General features: G+C 40.1%; 1 protein-coding gene across 2 annotated transcripts in view; it reads right to left on the bottom strand.

The window, feature by feature from the left end:
* The window catches only part of UST (uronyl 2-sulfotransferase), a 292,952-nt gene that overhangs the window by 234,235 nt on the left and 39,099 nt on the right, over positions 1-19,618 (bottom strand). The gene's annotated exons all lie outside the window — the stretch shown is intronic.

Below are 19,618 nucleotides of genomic sequence, written 5' to 3'. Positions count from 1 at the left end.
GACAGTGCCTCCCCTCCCCTCCACCAAGCGGCCTTGGGGAAAAACGGCAGAGAGGAACCAGCTAGAGACTCCCTTTGGTTTCACAAATTGCAGAAGTCGGCTAAACTTTGGACGTTCAGAGGAATTTTCCACTGTTTTGATTGGACCCGCTCCCCTGTGCTGACCGGCCGTTCGTTCCAACCCTCTTCCTCCCTCAGCTTCACTCCACACCTGCTGCTCTTACCCTCTTCTCTCCTGTCCTGCCTCCTTTCTCTTCAACGTCCCCTCTGCCCTCACTTTTCTTTCCATTTAGCTCATCCCCTCCTAACTAAACCTACCCCCAAAAATCATGGAACTAACAAGTGTACTGCCATACTGTTGCTCACTCTGTGCATATTACACCCCCCACCCCCACACATCTGTATCTGTCTTGTCTATTTAGACTGAAAGCTTTTCAGGACAGGCACCATCTATTTCTCTGTTTGTTCTTGGTTGGTCGTTAGGCACTACCATAAGAAATATAAATACTACTACTATTTCAAGTAGAAGACTTTTCCCATCAAATTCCAGATAATAGCTAATTCTTATGATTAGATTACTGCATCTATAAAGACCTAACTCAAGCCTTCCGCTTCTATATCTAAACAACCCCCACCATAACACCATAAGCCTGAAAGCAATTCACTGGTTATGACAAAGTTTTTGAGATCTAAAATTTAACTGCTCGTCTATGGGGAATTAAAGTATTCCAAAGAACTCATGAGATTGGACCCGCTCCCCTGTGCTGACTAGTCGTTTGCTCATCTATGGGGAATTAAAGTATTCCAAGGAACTCCTGAGATTGCAGAACACCTATTATACAGGTCCTGGTTGCTACCCAACTGCTATCAAAGGGTTCCATAATAAGCAAGTAACTTCTATTACTGAATGACTGCAGTATACTGGCACTAGTCTACATTAAAAACAAAAAAGCCATAGCACATTGCATAATGTTTGGAGTCTAACAACTAATAATTGCAAGGAAAGTTAAGGTCAATGTTTTGGCATTAAATGTTCCACTATTCTTGGTAGCAGTACTGAAAGTATTCAGAAAATATCATGTTTATAGTACTTTAGTGCGAGAGATGGTTTAATGACAGGATGCCAGCTGAAATACTGAATAGTTTTGCTTTTGTCAATGTTAAAACTTAATCCTACCCAAATTCTGATTAAATTTTGGGGGTTTTATAGTCACATATTCCTAGCTTTTTAATGTTTCTCTCTCCTGTCCTCCCTACCCCTCTATTTTTGTGTGAATGAGAAACTAAAGCCCCAATCATGCTGTATGGTCACAGAGCTGCACTCATAAGGAACAATTTAAAGGATTTGGAGTTAACTGACTATAGACAAAGTAAACAAAGTGAAAAAAAATCAGAAAAATATTTTTTCCTCATCTTTCAGTTTTACTAATTTCAGGAGGTATAACTAACAATAATAAATTCAAATTTTCAGATAGAAGTTTGATTTTTTAAGTTCAAGGGGACCATTAATAGCCATCTAACATAAATAATACTACAAACTCCCTTCCTTTTTCACTGATATTCAGTTGGATCCATTAGTTATCTTTGGATAAAATAAAACACGTTTTTCAACTACTGAGGCCATAACAGCTCCATAACTTTTGCCAAAATTTGGCAGAATACTATTTACACACCGTTATGTTACTTGCAACAGATGTTAGAACTTGGCAGTACACTTTAAAACCCACAAAGGAAATTGTGAATATCCCCTACCCCAAAAGGCCAAAACCAATATTATCTCAGTATCCACATCAAACAGATACTACAAGACATGAAATACAATGGTGTGCAGGGAGTTTTACATTTGCAAACAGCAAAAGCATTTTAATAACTAAAGACTTGCATTTCATTTCTAAATTTAAATTTTTCATGGTCTGAAATCTAAGAGAGCAATGCAAGGAAATGTACCCAGGTGAAACAACAGATGTCAGATCAACTTTTTAAATCAACATTTTGTAAAAATATTAAAGTGTAACTGCATGTGTGCCCAGTTTCAGACAGCTGCAAATTTATATGCTTGTTTAAAGATGTTGATGTGACCATTAGCCACGAGTCAAAGCAGGCTTGAAACATTTACTCAGTAGCTACTAGGCAGAATACTTACAGCCTGACTGGAATGCTGTACATCCTCATCTCCCATTGTCTCCAGAGGAAATTGACAGCACTCAGCATCCCACAGAAGGTGTTTAGCACTTTGCAGGTTAGGGCCCCAAGCTTATGAGCCACGGTGCAACATACATAAGAAGTTAATATGCAACGCCTTGTCTAGGCACCGACTCTGGGGCTGGAGCTACAGGTGCCAACTTTCCAATGTGCCGGGGAATGCTCACTGCTCAAACCCTGGCTTTGCCACAGGCCCCACCCCAACTCCACCCCTTTCCACACCCTCTCCTGAGCTTGCTGTGCCCTCACTCCTCCCCCTCCAGAGCCTCCTGCACACCACGAAACAGCTGATTGGGAAGTGCGGGGAGGGACGGAGAGGCGCTGATCGATGGGGCTGCCGGTGGGCGGGGGAGCTAATGGGGGGCTGCTGACATATTACTGAGGCTCTTTGGCAATGTACATTGGTAAATTCTGGCTCCTTTTCAGGCTCAGGTTGGCCACCCCTGTTCTAGACTGAGCACTGAGTCCCATTGGGTAGATAGAAAGATTAACCTAAATAATTTGTTCAGAAGCCCCTGGAACCCCATAAGATTGGGTCCCTTATCCATGAACTATTGGAACTCATTTACAAAATTTTTCTTAAACATTACATGAATATATTGTCTCATACCATAGAATTAGAATTTATAATCCCTATTCCATGATGAGATATCTTTCAGGTATAATGCATCTTAATTAAAACTATCTTTACACAGGGTTTTTTCCTCAAAAAGCATTTTATCAAAAATAATCTGATTTTTTTTTAAATCATTGATTTTTATCCACCATGGCAAAGGATATTTTAAAGTCACAAAAGCAAGGGCTAAATTTCCCCTTTCCCTTCCCCATGCCCCATACCTCCTCATCTACTGAAGTACCAATTTCCACAAATTTGACCAGCTAACACCCAGTAACTCCATATACAGGTCAAGAACTCCTAAAACAAAATTTTTTTTGGATGAAATTAAAATAGAAAATTCATATGAATGTATAATTTCACATAAGGGGACATCATCTGAGCTGGTCATGTGGATAGTGCTCTGCATTATAATGGAGAACTGGATTTGATCACTTTCTTTCCAGAAGGGGCTAGGAATGTTGCAAAGGCTCTTTCCCAGGGGCAAAGTTGAGACACTTTCCAGCAACCTTCCAATCAATCAATCAAGGAGCACAGCAATAAACTCCAGAGAGATACCTTCAGTGGTCATTGCCATTCCCAGTCTTGAGGGTTGCGGGGTGCAGACTTTTCCCTGGTTAAAGGGATACCTCTCCCTGTCCCCAACCAACAACAAACTAACTTGCATAAAATCATTACAAAAACATTTATCTGGGACAAAGCAAGCATAACACTACTTTTTGGATCTACTAATCAGTCATTTTTAATTACTCAATTCACCAAGTATTGAAAGGCATCCTGGCCCCTGCTCATAACATTAGAATATAAATTACTAAATTAAGTGTAAGAAACCAAAAAGAAACTGCAGACAAATATAATTTACTCTATCCCACTCTTTAGGTATTAAATGTGGTGGATCACTCTAAACATTGAATAAAACTTTTGGATAAAAGCATATTTGTCATGCACTCACAGTAAACCAACAGTATTTTATCTGCCTTAAATAGCAGTGGAGCGCTCTGGAGATCCTTTAAACTTACTCTGGTGTTTGGCATTGCTTTTTCTCAGTTTGGCTCCCTGCCTGAAGCTTCCTTGCCACATAGTCTGAGCTACCCACCTTTGAAATAGTTATGTCTGAAATTCTGATATGTCTGCCACCCACAATGACTCACCAGCCTTTCCTTGCCAGTTTCATCAATCAAAAGAGGATAATCTATTTGCCATGACCTGAAACAGCATGGAGTCATCTTATAACTGGAAATGAAGGTCTGTCTTATCTTATTCCCCATTTGTACACCTCACAAACCCTGAATCGTTGCATCTAATCCATTGTCTATTTCCTAATAAAATGGTGTGCCCATATAAACACTGTACAACCTAAGAACAGCTCTTTTCCAGGTATTCCTATTACTACCCCATGTCCCGTTTGTTAAAACATAGCAATTAGTTTAATTGTTCTTGACATAGTATTTATGTGCTTTTATTTTGTTCCCAAATCTCCTTCTTTTGCTTTCAAGCTCCAACATGCAACAAGAAACATTTCACTATATGCTCCATTCACCTATTGTTTCCCCCTATATTGCCGCTCCCAGCTCAGCAGCGATGCACAGAAAGCCCTTTGCCATAAGAACCAGTGGAAGTCTAAGGGCATGCAGCCACGGCATCTAAGCTCTTTCTGTATTACTGTGGTACAATGCAATGCCCAGAATGGTTCCCCACATACTTCCAACCTGTCTGACGCAAGACTTAAAAGAAATAAATAAAAGCTGAACCACATATTTTTTTTCCAAGTTAACCACATCTACTAAATTGGTCAAGGGCAAAGCCTCCAGAGCAGATTTACTGCTGATTACAATTTTCATTGGCCCTATCCCACACTTTCCATATTTCTTCCTCAGCACTCTTCCTACAGCAAAACATGCCTCCTGTTTTAAGTCACTGATGCCCCTTCACCTTAATAAGCCATTGAATACAGACCTTTAAAAATTTTTTCCTTCATGAACAAATTTTCATCCTGACTCTTCACTTTCTACTTAATTAGGAAGTAATACAAATGCTTCGTTACTCATTTGACCACCCTGTATTCAGCTATACTGGTGTAACTGCAGCATTACAGGATTTACTTCTAAAGAATTCAGATTTATACCGCTGTAGCAGAGAAGAATCTGATCTATCTTCAGGTTACATACTGAATTGTAAAACCAGGATTCAATAACTTATGGAGGGGACTGCAGAGTTTGTGTGGCCATCTACTCTGAGCATCGTACAGAATTTGGTGAAATATTTTAAAACTCCATTTAAATGCAGTTCCAGCTAAAATACTCTGAGCACAAGTTGACTGTCCTATGCAAGTGACTCAAACCCTGTGTCAGTTTCAGACTAGAATAAAGTTTCTAAAATTCTTAATATCATGATTGCACTCCAAACCACATATAAAACCATTTTAGATGGAACCATGTTTATACAGAATTTTCTACAAGATCCACAAACTGCATATAAATGGACTGTGAATTGGATCTCCCTTCCTATTCTACACCAACTTGCTTCTTGCCCCATCCCTCATTTTTAGGGCCCTACCAAAATCATGGTCCATCATGGTCAATTTCATGGCCATAAGATTTGCAAATTGGTAGATTTCACGTTTTCAGATGTTTAAATCTGAAATTTCAGTGTGTGGTAACCATGGGGGTCCTGACCCACAAGGGGATTGTGGGAGGTGTCACAAACCTGTTGTAGGGGGTCATGGGATTGCCACCCTCACTTCTGTGATGCCTTCAGAGCTGGATAGAATGGGGATGATAGGGTGCATCGCTATCGGTAGCTGAGAGAGATACCTAAGATCAGTCCTGCAGGAAAAGAGCAAGTCCTGTCCTGCCCCAGTCCTGTCCAGACTAGCAACTTGGAGCCCCTTTGCTCTGCTCCCAGCAGTACAGGGAAGATGAGATCCAACTCCACCAGCCTCTTCCAGCTGCAGGAACCTCTGGGGGCTGCTGCCCAGTCCCAGAGCATCCTGCAGCAGAGGGAGGCACTTGGCGGTGGGTCTGGTCTCCCCACACTCAGAGCAGCTGTGCAGGGGATAGACAAGTCCTGTCCCTCCCAACCTAGGAGCCCCCTTTGCTGGGGCTCTCCTAGGAACAAGTGGGGCATCGGATTTCACAGGGAAGGGATTATTTCTCAGTCCCTAACGTGTTTTTCTCAGCTGTGAAATTGGTAGGGCCCTACTCATTTTGCTAGCAGCAGGTCCAAATAATACAAAAGAAGAGTGGAGTGGAAAGGGAGGAGAACAAAAAGGGCACTGATACACATATGCCATCCCTTCTCAAGTCTTTGGAGCCTTCTGTCTAGGCTCACACCTCTCAGATCTCCTAGACTGGTGCTTTTTCTGCAATGTAACACAATTTACTCAGAAAGTCTAAGTTTTTTAATCACCAAAAGGTGAGCACCAATATGAAGGATGACCAGCCCAAATTAACGGGAACAGCACATGATAAAGATCTGAGAACGTGGATCAGCAAGCAGAAGCTTTGGGAAAATAAACACAGAAGTTTTCCTCTTCAGAATTTCCAAAGACCAAAGTTTAGAACAAGACCACACCAAATTTCACATATCACTCCAAATATTACACTTAAGAGTCTTATCTGGATTACCTTCTAAAAACAGGTTTCAGAGTAACAGCCATGTTAGTCTGTATTCGCAAAAAGAAAAGGAGTACTTGTGGCACCTTAGAGACTAACCAATTTATTTGAGCATAAGCTTTCGTGAGCTACAGCTCACTTCATCAGATGCATATCGTGGAAACTGCAGCAGACTTTATATATACACAGAGAATATGAAACAATACCTCCTCCCACCCCACTGTCCTGCTGGTAATAGCTTATCTAAAGTGATCATCAGGTGGGCCATTTCCAGCACAAATCCAGGTTTTCTCACCCTCCACCCCCCCCACACAAATTCACTCTCCTGCTGGTGATAGCCCATCCAAAGTGACAACTCTTTACACAATGTGCATGACAATCAAGTTGGGCTATTTCCTGCACAAATCCAGGTTTTCTCACATCCCCCCCACCCCCATACACACACAAACTCACTCTCCTGCTGGTAATAGCTCATCCAAACTGACCACTCTTCAAGTTTAAATCCAAGTTCAACCAGAACATCTGGGGGGGGGGTAGGAAAAAACAAGAGGAAACAGGCTACCTTGCATAATGACTTAGCCACTCCAAGTCTCTATTTAAGCCTAAATTAATAGTATCCAATTTGCAAATGAATTCCAATTCAGCAGTTTCTCGCTGGAGTCTGGATTTGAAGTTTTTTTGTTTTAAGATAGCGACCTTCATGTCTGTGATTGCGTGACCAGAGAGATTGAAGTGTTCTCCGACTGGTTTATGAATGTTATAATTCTTGACATCTGATTTGTGTCCATTTATTCTTTTACGTAGAGACTGTCCAGTTTGACCAATGTACATGGCAGAGGGGCATTGCTGGCACATGATGGCATATATCACATTGGTGGATGTACAGGTGAACGAGCCTCTCTGGTTGAACTTGGATTTAAACTTGAAGAGTGGTCAGTTTGGATGAGCTATTACCAGCAGGAGAGTGAGTTTGTGTGTGTATGGGGGTGGGGGGAATGTGAGAAAACCTGGATTTGTGCAGGAAATAGCCCAACTTGATTGTCAGGCACTTTGTGTAAAGAGTTGTCACTTTGGATGGGCTATCACCAGCAGGAGAGTGAATTTGTGTGGGGGGGGTGGAGGGTGAGAAAACCTGGATTTGTGCTGGAAATGGCCCACCTGATGATCACTTTAGATAAGCTATTACCAGCAGGACAGTGGGGTGGGAGGAGGTATTGTTTCATATTCTCTGTGTATATATAAAGTCTGCTGCAGTTTCCACGATATGCATCTGATGAAGTGAGCTGTAGCTCACGAACGCTTATGCTCAAATAAATTGGTTAGTCTCTAAGGTGCCACAAGTACTCCTTTTCTTCTAAAAACAAATACATTTGCAGTCTCTTGTATTCCCTTCCATCCACTTTTGTCTAAGCCACTCACCTGAGTACAAACCCACCTGGACCCCGCGGATATGCACTCAGGTGGCTAACCCAAGCTGTTGTCCATGTTACCCTGCTATTTTTAGCAGGATAGCTCAAGCAGAGCTAGCACATGTCTGGGTACCTGTGCTGGGAAGTACTCTCCCAGATGCAGTGCAGACTTACCTTTAGTGATGGAGAAGATTTCACAGCATCTACTACATGTCTTGAAATTTACTGTAATTTGCTGTAAGAAAACAAAAATGATATACTAAAGGAGGTTTCTGAAAGGCTTTTCAAACAACAGCAGATGACTACCACACATCGGTCCTGCTGCCAGCTGTCCAACTCAGCAGATGAACAAGAGCTGATGTAATAAATAATGAAATAATTTATGCACAGGGTGTCATAAGCCTACAGTAAAAAATTATTTGCAGACCTTCTTGGTATGGTTTTCTCAACCCAGTGTGAAATATTGTAGTTTTCTTTTGCCTCTATGTACAGCTGCAAACTGCCCACATGCCACTAAAAGAGGTGTGATCTAGAAATCTTTCCTTTTCAATCTGATAATCCCCTTGTGTACTTTGGCAGAACAAAGAAATCTTCAAAAGCAAAACTTAGACCACCTATAAGTAATTTTTATTGAGTAGAGCCCCAAGTTGCACACGCATGTTTGTAATACATCTCTATTTTAACAGATACCATCTAATAGGTGCTAAGAGGGCAAAATTTGCCTCCCTTTTGACACACCCTACCACTTAAGATAAAGGAGAGTCTCATTTAGTTTTCAATAGTAGGGTTTTTAATCTTCTGTTACAACAGCCTCTAGAGGACTGTGATGGACATACCAGTAAATTACAACCTGCAGTCGCACATTGGTAGGATGGCATGGGGAAGCAGATACTGCTTTTGTCCATGCTGTACACCTCTTCTGTGGATATATAGAAAACTTCTGTATGTGGCTGAAAAATCACAAAATCTTTTGAAGTATCTTAAGCTAAAAATATATTATTTTGCCTAAAGGTTACAGTGCAGACCAATAGTCAGTTCTCTGTCTTTAATATGTCCTAACTGTGTAAGTATGGCCTGCATTCTTTGTTCATAAACATTTACATTTAGCCAGTATTAAAACACATATTGTTTGCTTGTGCCCAGTTTACCAAGTGATCCAGACCACACTGTATCAGAGACCTGTCTTCATTATTTACCATTCCCCCAAATTTTGCGTCATTTGCAAACTTTATCAATGATGATTTTATGTTTTCTTCCAGGTCATTAATAAAGATGTTAAATAGCATAGGGTCTAGAACTGATCCCAGCAGGACTCCACTAAAAACACACTTGTTTGATGGTTCTCTGTTTAAAGTTCTATTTTGAGACTTATCAGTTAGCCAGCTTTTAATCCATTTAATGTATCCCATGTTAAATTAATATGATTCATAGTTTTTTAATCAAAATGTCATGTGGTACCAAGTCAAATGCCTTACAGAAGTCTAAATGTATTATATCATCACTATTATCTTTATCAGCCAAACTTGTAATCTCATCAGAAAAGTTATCAAGTTAGTTTGATGAGGTCTATATTCCATGGACCTATGTTTAATATATTCACTAAACCAAAGTCAGCTGTTGTATATGTAGGAACGGGGCGTGTTTGTGTTAGAAGTCATTGTCCAATGGTAGTAGTAGATAAGAAATTGCATTTTATGATTTATTTAGTTAATAGATGTTTTTGCAATATTACAAAGAACAAAAGCTGTGATTTTGAATACAATGTATCTGTATGGACTATAATTCATTGCTTAAAGTTTAAACCACAATTGTATCACAATGTAACGCCTGTAATTTTAGGTATTAATATGACCATGATATGAAAATTGTTAATCCATCCTATGTTACATGTAACATATGTTACATTCGCATTTACAAGATATTGCAAAGACAGGAGAACAAATACGTATTGAAGTACAACACAATAATACAGAAATCACTCATGTATTGAAAACTATTGTAAATGCAGGACACCACTCCTAATCACATCAGCCACACCATCAAGGGGCTCATTCACCGGCACATCTACCAATGTGATATATGCCATCATGTGCTAGCAATGCCTCTCTGCCATGTACATTGGCCAAACTGGACAGTCTCTATGAAAAAGAATAAATGGACACACATCGGACGTCAAGAATTATAACATTCAAAAACCAGCTGGAGAACACTTCAACCTCTCTGGACACTCAATTACAGACCTAAAAGTCGCAATTATTCAACAAAAAAACTTCAAAAAACAGACTCCAGAGAGAAACTGCAGAACTGTAATTAATTTGCAAACTGGACACCATTAAATTAGGCTTGAATAGAGACTGGGAGTGGATGGGTCATTTCACAAACTAAAAACTATTTCCCCATGCTATTTTTCCCCATACTGTTACTCACATCTTCTTGTCAACTGTTTGAAATGGGCCATCCGGATTAGCACTACAAAAGTTTTTTTTTTTCTCCTGCTGATAACAGCCCACCTTAATTGATTAGTCTCATTACAGTTGGTATGGCAACCCCCATTTTTTCATGTTCTCTGTATATACATATCTTCCTACTGTATTTTCCACTGCATGCATTTCATGAAGTGGGTTTTAGCCCATGAAAGCTTATGCCCAAATAAATTTGTTAGTCTCTAAGGTACCACAAGTACTCCTCGTTCTTTTTGCTGATACAGACTAACACAGCTACCATTCTGAAACTTATCAATAGTTGTGGTTGTGAAATCCTCATTTCTTTACTGAAATCCTCATTGTCATTATGGTCCCCACTTCCCTATAGTTTGTCTGTCTGATCTCTGTCTGGTTTGATTGTTTGGTTTGATTGTCTGGTTTGTCTTTGATTGTTTCTGTCTGTCTGTTACATCATAAATTTTGCTAGGTGTAAATTAATTAAGGTGGTGGAGTAGGATTGGTTAGAGAATTTTGTGACACTATGTTAGGATTGGTTAGTAAATTTTTAGTAGAATGATTGATTGAGGTATAGGTTCACCCCAGGACTCAAGTTTCACTATATAAACTGGAGTCCAAAAGGAAGTTTTTTGGGGAACCGACCCCAGGACACAGCCCCATCAGAGCTGCCAGATCTCAACACTGCCAATGACACTGTGCAGAAACTGGAGTCCCCAAGGTGGACCTGATCCTGACTGGCCATCAAGAAAAGTTCATCTGTTTTATTGGGTGAGCATTGTATGTGTAGCCTGGGCATTCTGTTTTTGGTAATTGTTAATAAGTAGAGGTTAAGTAGGATATTACTGAGTAAGGCTCTTTCACTGGTAAAACACCCCGCAAACCTGCGGAGTGTAAGGTTACGCTTGAGCCCACAGAAGGGTGAGGGTGGGTGCCTACATTGATAGGGTTATGCCTAAGCCCTAGGAACAGGGTGAGGGTGGGTGCCCTGGAGTGTAAGGCTGCTCCTGAGCCCTAGGAATGGCTCTAGAGTGTGAAAGTAACAGAAAATGTTGTGCAAGTAACAACCTGGGTAATGCTCTGCCAGCCAGGCCCTCAATCCGCAGCAACTCCTCTTAGTGCTGGGGACTGTCAGGAAGCCTCAAGACAGCAAGGATAGGAAAGAAATTAGGTAGGGCAGGAGTAAGGGGGCATGTAGGACTGTCTCCTTGTCAGCAGGTAGACTGTTCATGGTCCCGTCCCGGGCACACAGAGCCAGTTGCGGACAGTCTTGTCCCTGCAACTGGCAGTAGCATCCAAGAGCTGGTGGTGCTGAACTGAGCCCTCAACAGCACAGCCTGGTAGGAAGTTGTAGCGTGGCTAGATGGGGAGCCTTTGCCAACAGCACTGGGGTGGGGTGCCCAGTCCATGAGTTCCTGCCTGCTCTGGTCTGTGATGACAACTCCCCGCCTCACCACAGTCTCTGAGAAGGAGGAGGAGCAGGGCTAGATGTGGGGCAGAGATGGGAAGACCCTAAAATCCCTTCCCCAAGGAAGCCTTGAGCCAGCAGCAAAGGAGAAGGATGGCAGAAGCTGCTGGGAGGGGATAGTGAGGCAGCTCCCAAGTGCTGAGACTCCGGGGAGGTGGAGGGTGTAGGAATTCATGGGGGGGGGGAATATAGGGGCTCCTGCTTTCCTAGGTTTCTGTGTGTAGTTTTTAACTCAAAACAGAGGTACTCCAACCACTGAGAATGTACATGTGTGCGCATGCATATTACTTAAATGTTATTTATTTAGTAGTTTAATTGAAGTGCTACAACATTCTCACTTTAACTGGCCACCTTTGCAGTTTTAATATGCTAGACTACAGATATTTTCTTCTCAGTGCATGTACACAGAGGGGAGTTCGTACTGTGTCAGAAGACTTAAAAAGTATAAGCTTGCCCAAAGACAAAAATGTAGTGCTCAGTGGAATTTGTAGCCAGCTCAGTCCAAAGCAAATTTAGAGGGAACGCTGGTAGGGGCCTATCACTCTGGAACCAAAGCCCTGTGACTTTTGTGTGCATGGCTTAGCTGTCAAATTACATCTGTAAGTGTGCAGCCCAGGGATCCAGTAAAAGTTCAGTCTCCCTGCTAATTCATTCCTTGACCTCTGTCCTCAATCTACTGACAAGGGTGTCAATTAGTGGTAATTGATGTGGTTTTAGTCAGGTGGCCATGAGTCCATTGGAAATTAGAGAGATTCCCAACCCATTTCAAATAGGCTGTGGACCATTTACTATAAGTTTGCTTCCATTTATTCCGTGGAGTTTCCATCTATAGTAAATTAACTCATAGTGAGCTGTATTAGAAAAACTAATAGAGTGAGAACATTTCTATGCTGTAATATTTGCTGTTAGCTTGGCCTTGATCGGCAAAGATTCAGTGGGAAAATATAAAAAATTCTGGCAAGTACTAGACATCAACTTCTTTTACTCACAGCTGACAGCAACACAGGATAGGATATAGGAAATGCTTTTCAAAACTATAGTGCTCCACTGATTCCGCTGAAAATACAAAATCATTAACAAAAAGTTAATTGCCTTAATTTGGTCGTATTTCAACACCACAGATTTTTGGCCCCTTTGCAACTTTCTTCTCATGAAAACATAATGAGCTAACTGGCAGGAAAAAAAAAAGGGAACCAGCACAGCCAAGAAGTTATGCCACGTCATCTTTCAAATAGTTTGCACCTCATTTGAAGCTACATCATCTGTACCAATGAAGTTTATTAAAAGGAATATATTTTTGCTGCTCTGTGCTGTTAATTACTTGGAATCTTTGGTCTCATTCAGACAAAAAAAAAAAAAAGAAGAAGGGCTTGATTACATTCAGAGTCTCTCTAGTAATTATGTGCATAGGCGCATAGTCACAGGAGGTTGGTGGTTATTTAAAAAAAACAAAAACATAAAAATCTCATCCCACATGCTTATCAAATGGGAAAAACAAAATGTAAGCTATTTTAGTCTACATAACCAATAAACCCAGTAGTAAGAGGCAAAGCATGTTTTGTTCCAGCTCACACACCCCTATGGATTCTTCAGCCACTGCATGGTGGGTTTTGGCATTTCATACATTTTTACAATATAGGAAGACCATCAAAAATGTTAATCATGCTATAACAAAAATTCTCTGCACAAAGAAAAGACATGATACTACGGTGTATTTCATTCTGATCTTTCCATTACAGATATCTTCAGAAAGCCAATGCATTTGTATTCTTAACAGCCCTAAACAGTTAGCAAACATCAATTCCAAATCCAATGTAGCCATAGTATTTATAGAATCATAGAACTAGAAGGGACCTCAAGAGGTCTTCTAGACCAGTCCCCTGCGCTCAGGGCAGGGCTAAGTATTATCCAGACCATCCCTGACAGGTGTTTGTTGAATCTCCATCACTGGAGATTTTTAAGAGCAGGTCAGACAACTTCCCTGGGCAATTTATTCCAGTGCTTAATCACCTTGACAGTTAGGAAATTTTTGCTAATGTCCAACCTAACCTGCCCTTGCTGGAATATAAACCCAAAGCTTCTTGTCCTATCCTCAGAAGTTAAAGAGAACAATTTTTCCCCTCCTCCTTGTAACAATCTTTTATGTACTTGAAAACTGTTATCATATCGCCCCTCAGTCTTCTCTTCTCCAGATTAAACAAACCCAGCTTTTTCAACCTTCCCTCACAGGTCATGTTTTCTAGGCCTTTAATCATTTATGTTGCTCTTCCCTGGACTTTCTCCAATTTGTCCACATCTCTTCTGAAATTGGACACAATTTGGACACAAATTCCCCCAGAATTGGACACAATACTCCAATTGAGGCCTAACCAGTGCAGAACAGAGTGGAAGAATTACTTCTCGCGTCTTGCTGACAACACTCCTGCTAATACATTCCAGAATGATGTTTGCTTTTTTCTCTGCGCACAGTACTACGCTGTTAACTCATATTTAGCTTGTGATACACTATGACCCCCAGATCCCTTTCTGCAGTGCTCCTTCCTAGGCAGTCATTTCCTATTTTGTATATGTGCAACTGATTGTTCCCTCCTAAGTGGAGTACCTTGCATTTATCCTTATTGAATTTCAGACTATTTACTTCAGGTCATTTCTCCAGTTTGTCCAGATCATTTTGAATTTTAATCCTGTCCTCCAAAGGATTTATAACCCCTCCCAGCCTGGTATAATCCGCAAACTTTATAAGCGTACTCTCTATGCCAATATAAATCAGTGATGAAGATACTGAACAGAACCGGACCCAGAACCGATCTCTGTAGGTCCCCACTCCTTGCGTCCTTCTAGCTTGACTGTGAACCACTGATAACTACTCTCTGGGAATGATTTTCCAACCAGTTATGCAACCACCTTATAGTAGCTCCTTCTAGGTTGTATTTCCCTAGTTTGTTTGTGAGGCGGTCATGTGAGACAGTATCAAAAGCCTTATACCACATCTACCGCTTCCCCCATATCCACAAGGCTCTTTACCCTGTCAAAGAAAGCCATTAGGTTGGTTTGACACAATTTGTTCTTGACTGTTGATGACTGTTACTTATCATCATCTAGGTGTTTGAAAATTGATTGCTTAATTATTTGCTCTATTATTTTTCTGGGTACTGAAATTAAGCTGACTGGTCTGTAATTCCCAGGGTTGTCCTTAGTCCCCTTTTTATAGATTGGTATTATATTTGCCCTTTTCCAGCCCTCTGGAATGTCTCCCGTCTTCCATGACTTTTCGAAGATAATCGCTAACGGCTCAGATACCTCCTCAGTCAATCCTTGAGTATTCTAGGACGTATTTCATCAGTCCCTAGTGACTTAAAAACATCTAACTTGTCTAAATAATTTTTAAACTTGTTCTTTCCCTATCGTAGCTTGTGATCCTACCTCATTTTCACTGGCATTCATTAAGTCAGATGTCCAATTGCTATTAAACTTTCTAGGGAAAACAAACAAAAAAGTCCTCTAGCACTTCTGCTATTTCCATATTTTGTATTATTGTTTCCTCCCTCTCCCCCCATTAAGTAATGGGCCTACCCTTTACCTGGTGTTCCTATTCCTTGTAATGTATTTGTAGAATGTTTTCTTATTACCCATTTTGTCTCTCGCTAGTTTAATCTTGTTTTGTGCCTTGGCCTTTCTAATTTTGTCCCTACATACTTGTGTTGTTTGTTTATTTACATTCATCCTTTGTAATTTGACCTAGTTTCCACTTTTTGTAGCATACTTTTTTGAGTTTCAGATCACTGACGATCTACTGATTAAGCTAAGGTGGTCTCTTGCCATACTTCCTATCTTTCTATGCAGTCGGATAGTTTGCTCTTATGCCCTTAATAGTATTTAGGAGCATTTGGATCCAGAGGTTTGATCTGACTCATTATAAGAGGGCCAATCCCCTAAAAAGCTTCCCCATAATTTGCAGTACAAATGATAAATTGGGCTATTTTTTGGAGAAATCTTTCTCCAAGATCATGTGAAGGTATGTAGGAGAACAATACTGGTATACAGCTATAGGTGAATATAAAAGTGAAAGGTTATATTTTGGATGCATAATGCTCTGGTTTTTGCTTCAAACAAACCTATCCATGGCTGTAAGATTCCCATTTGTTTTTAAAATTACACAAAGCATAAAGATCAACAGCCCTGAAAAATTATTATTAAAATGGCTGAGATAGGTAGGAATAGGAATTACTGAGATTAGATTACCTTGTGCCCAAGGAGAGGGAATAAATTACTCAGGAAATTTCATGGTTTGAAATTTGGCCTTTGGCAGGTAACATCCTTAATGGGGAAGGGAACAGAAAACAGTCCTCCAAATGTGTGCATGGGCCTTCTGGCATCTCCACAGAGGCAGCAGCAACTTCGTTCTATTCTCTTGCCTTGTCTAAAGTTTGTGGTCAATGTTGCACTACACAGCAATTGATTGACAATTAATAACAAATTAACTAACAGGACTGTGAGTGTTTCTGTAGATACTTTACAAATATATATTCCTGGTCATGTGTGTGACCAGGTGTCTGGATGGGCCACACTGAGAATGCCACATTCATGGCAGACTGCGAGAAATAGGACAGACAATCCCCCAAACTGGTGGGTTATTCTATAATCAGATTCATCAAGCCAGTAACAAAAGAGCTTCTTTAATACCACACTGATTAACAAAAAGCCAAACACAGTCCTTTTTACACATTTCAGCCCTTGCCTCCCATCTAGACAACCAAGTCTAATACAGTGACCTTGAAAACCCTATTCACCATATTCAAAGTTCTACCAATCCCAAATAATTGGACACTTACCCTCAGGTCAATATGAATCTCAAATCTTACCCAAAATATCACACTGTAAGCCAATCCTTAGTAAGCCAACTAAACATTTATTAATAAAACAAAAGGAGAGAGTTATAAATGGTTAAGGAATCATATACATACAAGTGATTTTCAGCGTTCATAGAACAGAATTGTAGCAGTCATGTTGTATCTACTGGTTGGAAAAGTTTCTTTGGAATTATCCCAACAGATCAAAATCCAAAGGCAGATTAGATGTAAAGTCTGTTCAAGTCTTTACATATATTTTCCATGGTATTCCAAATGACTATTTGGAAGATTTAGACCCATGGCTTAAACTTCCCCTGTTCGAAGTTCACTCACCTAGAGATGCAGCATCAGGCCCGAGATTCTTTTTTTTATATCTGAAGCAGGCTGGCAAGCTGAGAGGCAACTTCACCAAGCTGGCAAGTTTAGATGCAAAACATATGCCCATAGTCCAATCTTTATTCAAAGATAATGCCCTTTAAACTACCAAGATAGTTTACAGATATTTCACAACATGGAATCGTGAGTTTCAAAGATAGATGAGGAGAACAACATTATTATTTCCCAAGCGTCATTTAAACGTTAATAGCCCTCTTTATCGAGAGACAATTGAGTATAGTAATATAGCATTGAAAGACATGAAAAAGAATTAGCATCCACAGGCTAATTTGGTTTTCTCTAACAGGACAGTGGTAAACCACAAATACACTTAGCAACTATTGTTTGATCTTAATCAATACAAAATGAATGAGTTGGGGATTGCTAGCCTATTTAACATTTCTTTCAGAGTAACAGCCGTGTTAGTCTGTATTCGCAAAAAGAAAAGAAGTACTTGTGGCACTTTAGAGACTAACCAATTTATTTGAGCATAAGCTTTCGTGAGCTACAGCTCACTTCATCGGATGCATACTGTGGAAAGTGTAGAAGATCTTTTATACACACAAAGCATGAAAAAATACCTCGCCCCACCCCACTCTCCTGCTGGCAATAGCTTATCTAAAGTGATCACTCTCCTTACAACGTGTATGATAATCCTGTTGGGCCATTTGCAGCACAAATCCAGGTTTTCTCACCCCCCCCCAACGAATGCCCCAACGAAAGCTTATGCTCAAATAAATTGGTTAGTCTCTAAGGTGCCACAAGTACTTCTTAACATTTCTTTGATACCCATACATAAGTGGATTGTCTTGATTACAATTGCAATGCCTTTTGTTAAGTTGTTATAGGTCATCCACAGGTTGTCTGGTCTACCAGCATCACATCATGACTTACCATAGACCATTTATAAAAGAGACAAGGGCTGGTCATTCAACCATTCAGGCTGAGCCTAAGATGAACCATGCACAGAAGGGATCCACACCAAACAGAGAAGGGGGTGATATCTCTTGGGATTTTCTTGGATTTAACCAAAGAATTTTGGTGTGCAATACTATCCTCCCTATAGTAGTTTGGATGTACATCTTCTAGCAGTGAAACAAAGTGCCCCTACTGGTCCATCAGCTGTTTACTGCTACGGCGCACCAAGCCTCACTGAACATTACCTCTAAGGTCTCAACTCAAGACAAAAGATAGATAGAACTGTAGCCCAGTGCCTACTTAGCCAACAATTGCCAGAAGATGTGCAGAATTGTTTCTGGAACAGTCAGAAGCAAGTTTTGGACTTTTACTTAAAAACTTTAAATTTGTTTGTAATGAAACAATAATAATAATGATGCAGATGCCAGAAATTTTTCTGGTTTCAGAGTAACAGCCGTGTTAGTCTGTATTCGCAAAAAGAAAAGGAGTACTTGTGGCACCTTAGAGACTAACCAATTTATTTGAGCATGAGCTTTCGTGAGCTACAGCTCACTTCATGAAAGCTCACGAAAGCTCATGCTCAAATAAATTGGTTAGTCTCTAAGGTGCCACAAGTACTCCTTTTCTTTTTAGAATTTTTTCTGGGTCTATTACCATCAATATTATTACTACAGTGCCTGAAGAACCAGAGTTAATATGGCCACTATGTGCCATGTTTTAGAGATGAACTAAACAGCAAGTTTTATACTTTAACTTGTTAATCGTTTGTTGTTTTACTTTTACTCAGCTTGAAAAGTGTTTCAATAAAATATTATGTTAAAAAAACAGACATAACTTCTGCGTCAAGACACCAGATTGTGCCATTGCGATCTAAATAGTACTGGCCTCCAGATTTAACTATTTCACTCATGTCTCAGAAAGTAGGAAACACACTGGAAAAGGTCCGACTGTCATAAAATGTAGCAGCCCGTCTGCTCAGACACACTTATGCATATGAGCACATCACTCTAGTGGGCCACTCTCTGTATTTGCTCCCCACAGAATACAGAATTCAATCCAAGCAATCTTCTGGTATTCAAAGCCATTCATAGACCTAGGCCTACATACCTCTCCCTAACCCATCTGGAACCACAACCTTCAATTAGAACAATAAACTTGTCAACAAGTAGCAGGAGGCTCATGAGAATAGGAGACAGAACTTTCAGAGTAGCTGTTTCTAGAGAAATTAAATTTACTCCTGGAAGTGAACAAACCACATTGAGAATGAAACAAATATTTACTTTTTTAAATGTAGCTTTGCCATAAGAAGTTTGTCACACCAATGCAAACAAGCTATTTACTCATAAAAGCCAGTAAGGAAGAGAAAGAGATGCTAATTGTTTTTATTTCTATTTTTAAAATACTTGGGAGGTGCCCAGTTACTTCAAATATGCGTGCCACATAAGAACCTAAATAAAGAGAGACACATTAGCTCAAGATTATAAGAACTCTTGATATAAATCTTAAGAATAAGATCCCTACATAATTTAACAACATAGGAGATCAAATCCTATATTGACACCTGTCTGCATTTTCAATACATTTATTTTCAAACCCACTTCCATTCTGCCATGCTTGGCATAGATGAGTCACCTATCATCTACTCAAGTTCTCAGTTAGCTATGTTATTTGACCATTCAACAGGAGTTGCAAGATACTGATCAATAAAATACTCTTCTCCTTTAGTAGT

This window comes from Lepidochelys kempii, chromosome 3, assembly GCF_965140285.1.
Source record: "Lepidochelys kempii isolate rLepKem1 chromosome 3, rLepKem1.hap1, whole genome shotgun sequence".
Lineage (NCBI taxonomy): Eukaryota > Metazoa > Chordata > Testudines > Cheloniidae > Lepidochelys > Lepidochelys kempii.
This window is presented reverse-complemented; position numbering and strand designations above follow the sequence as displayed.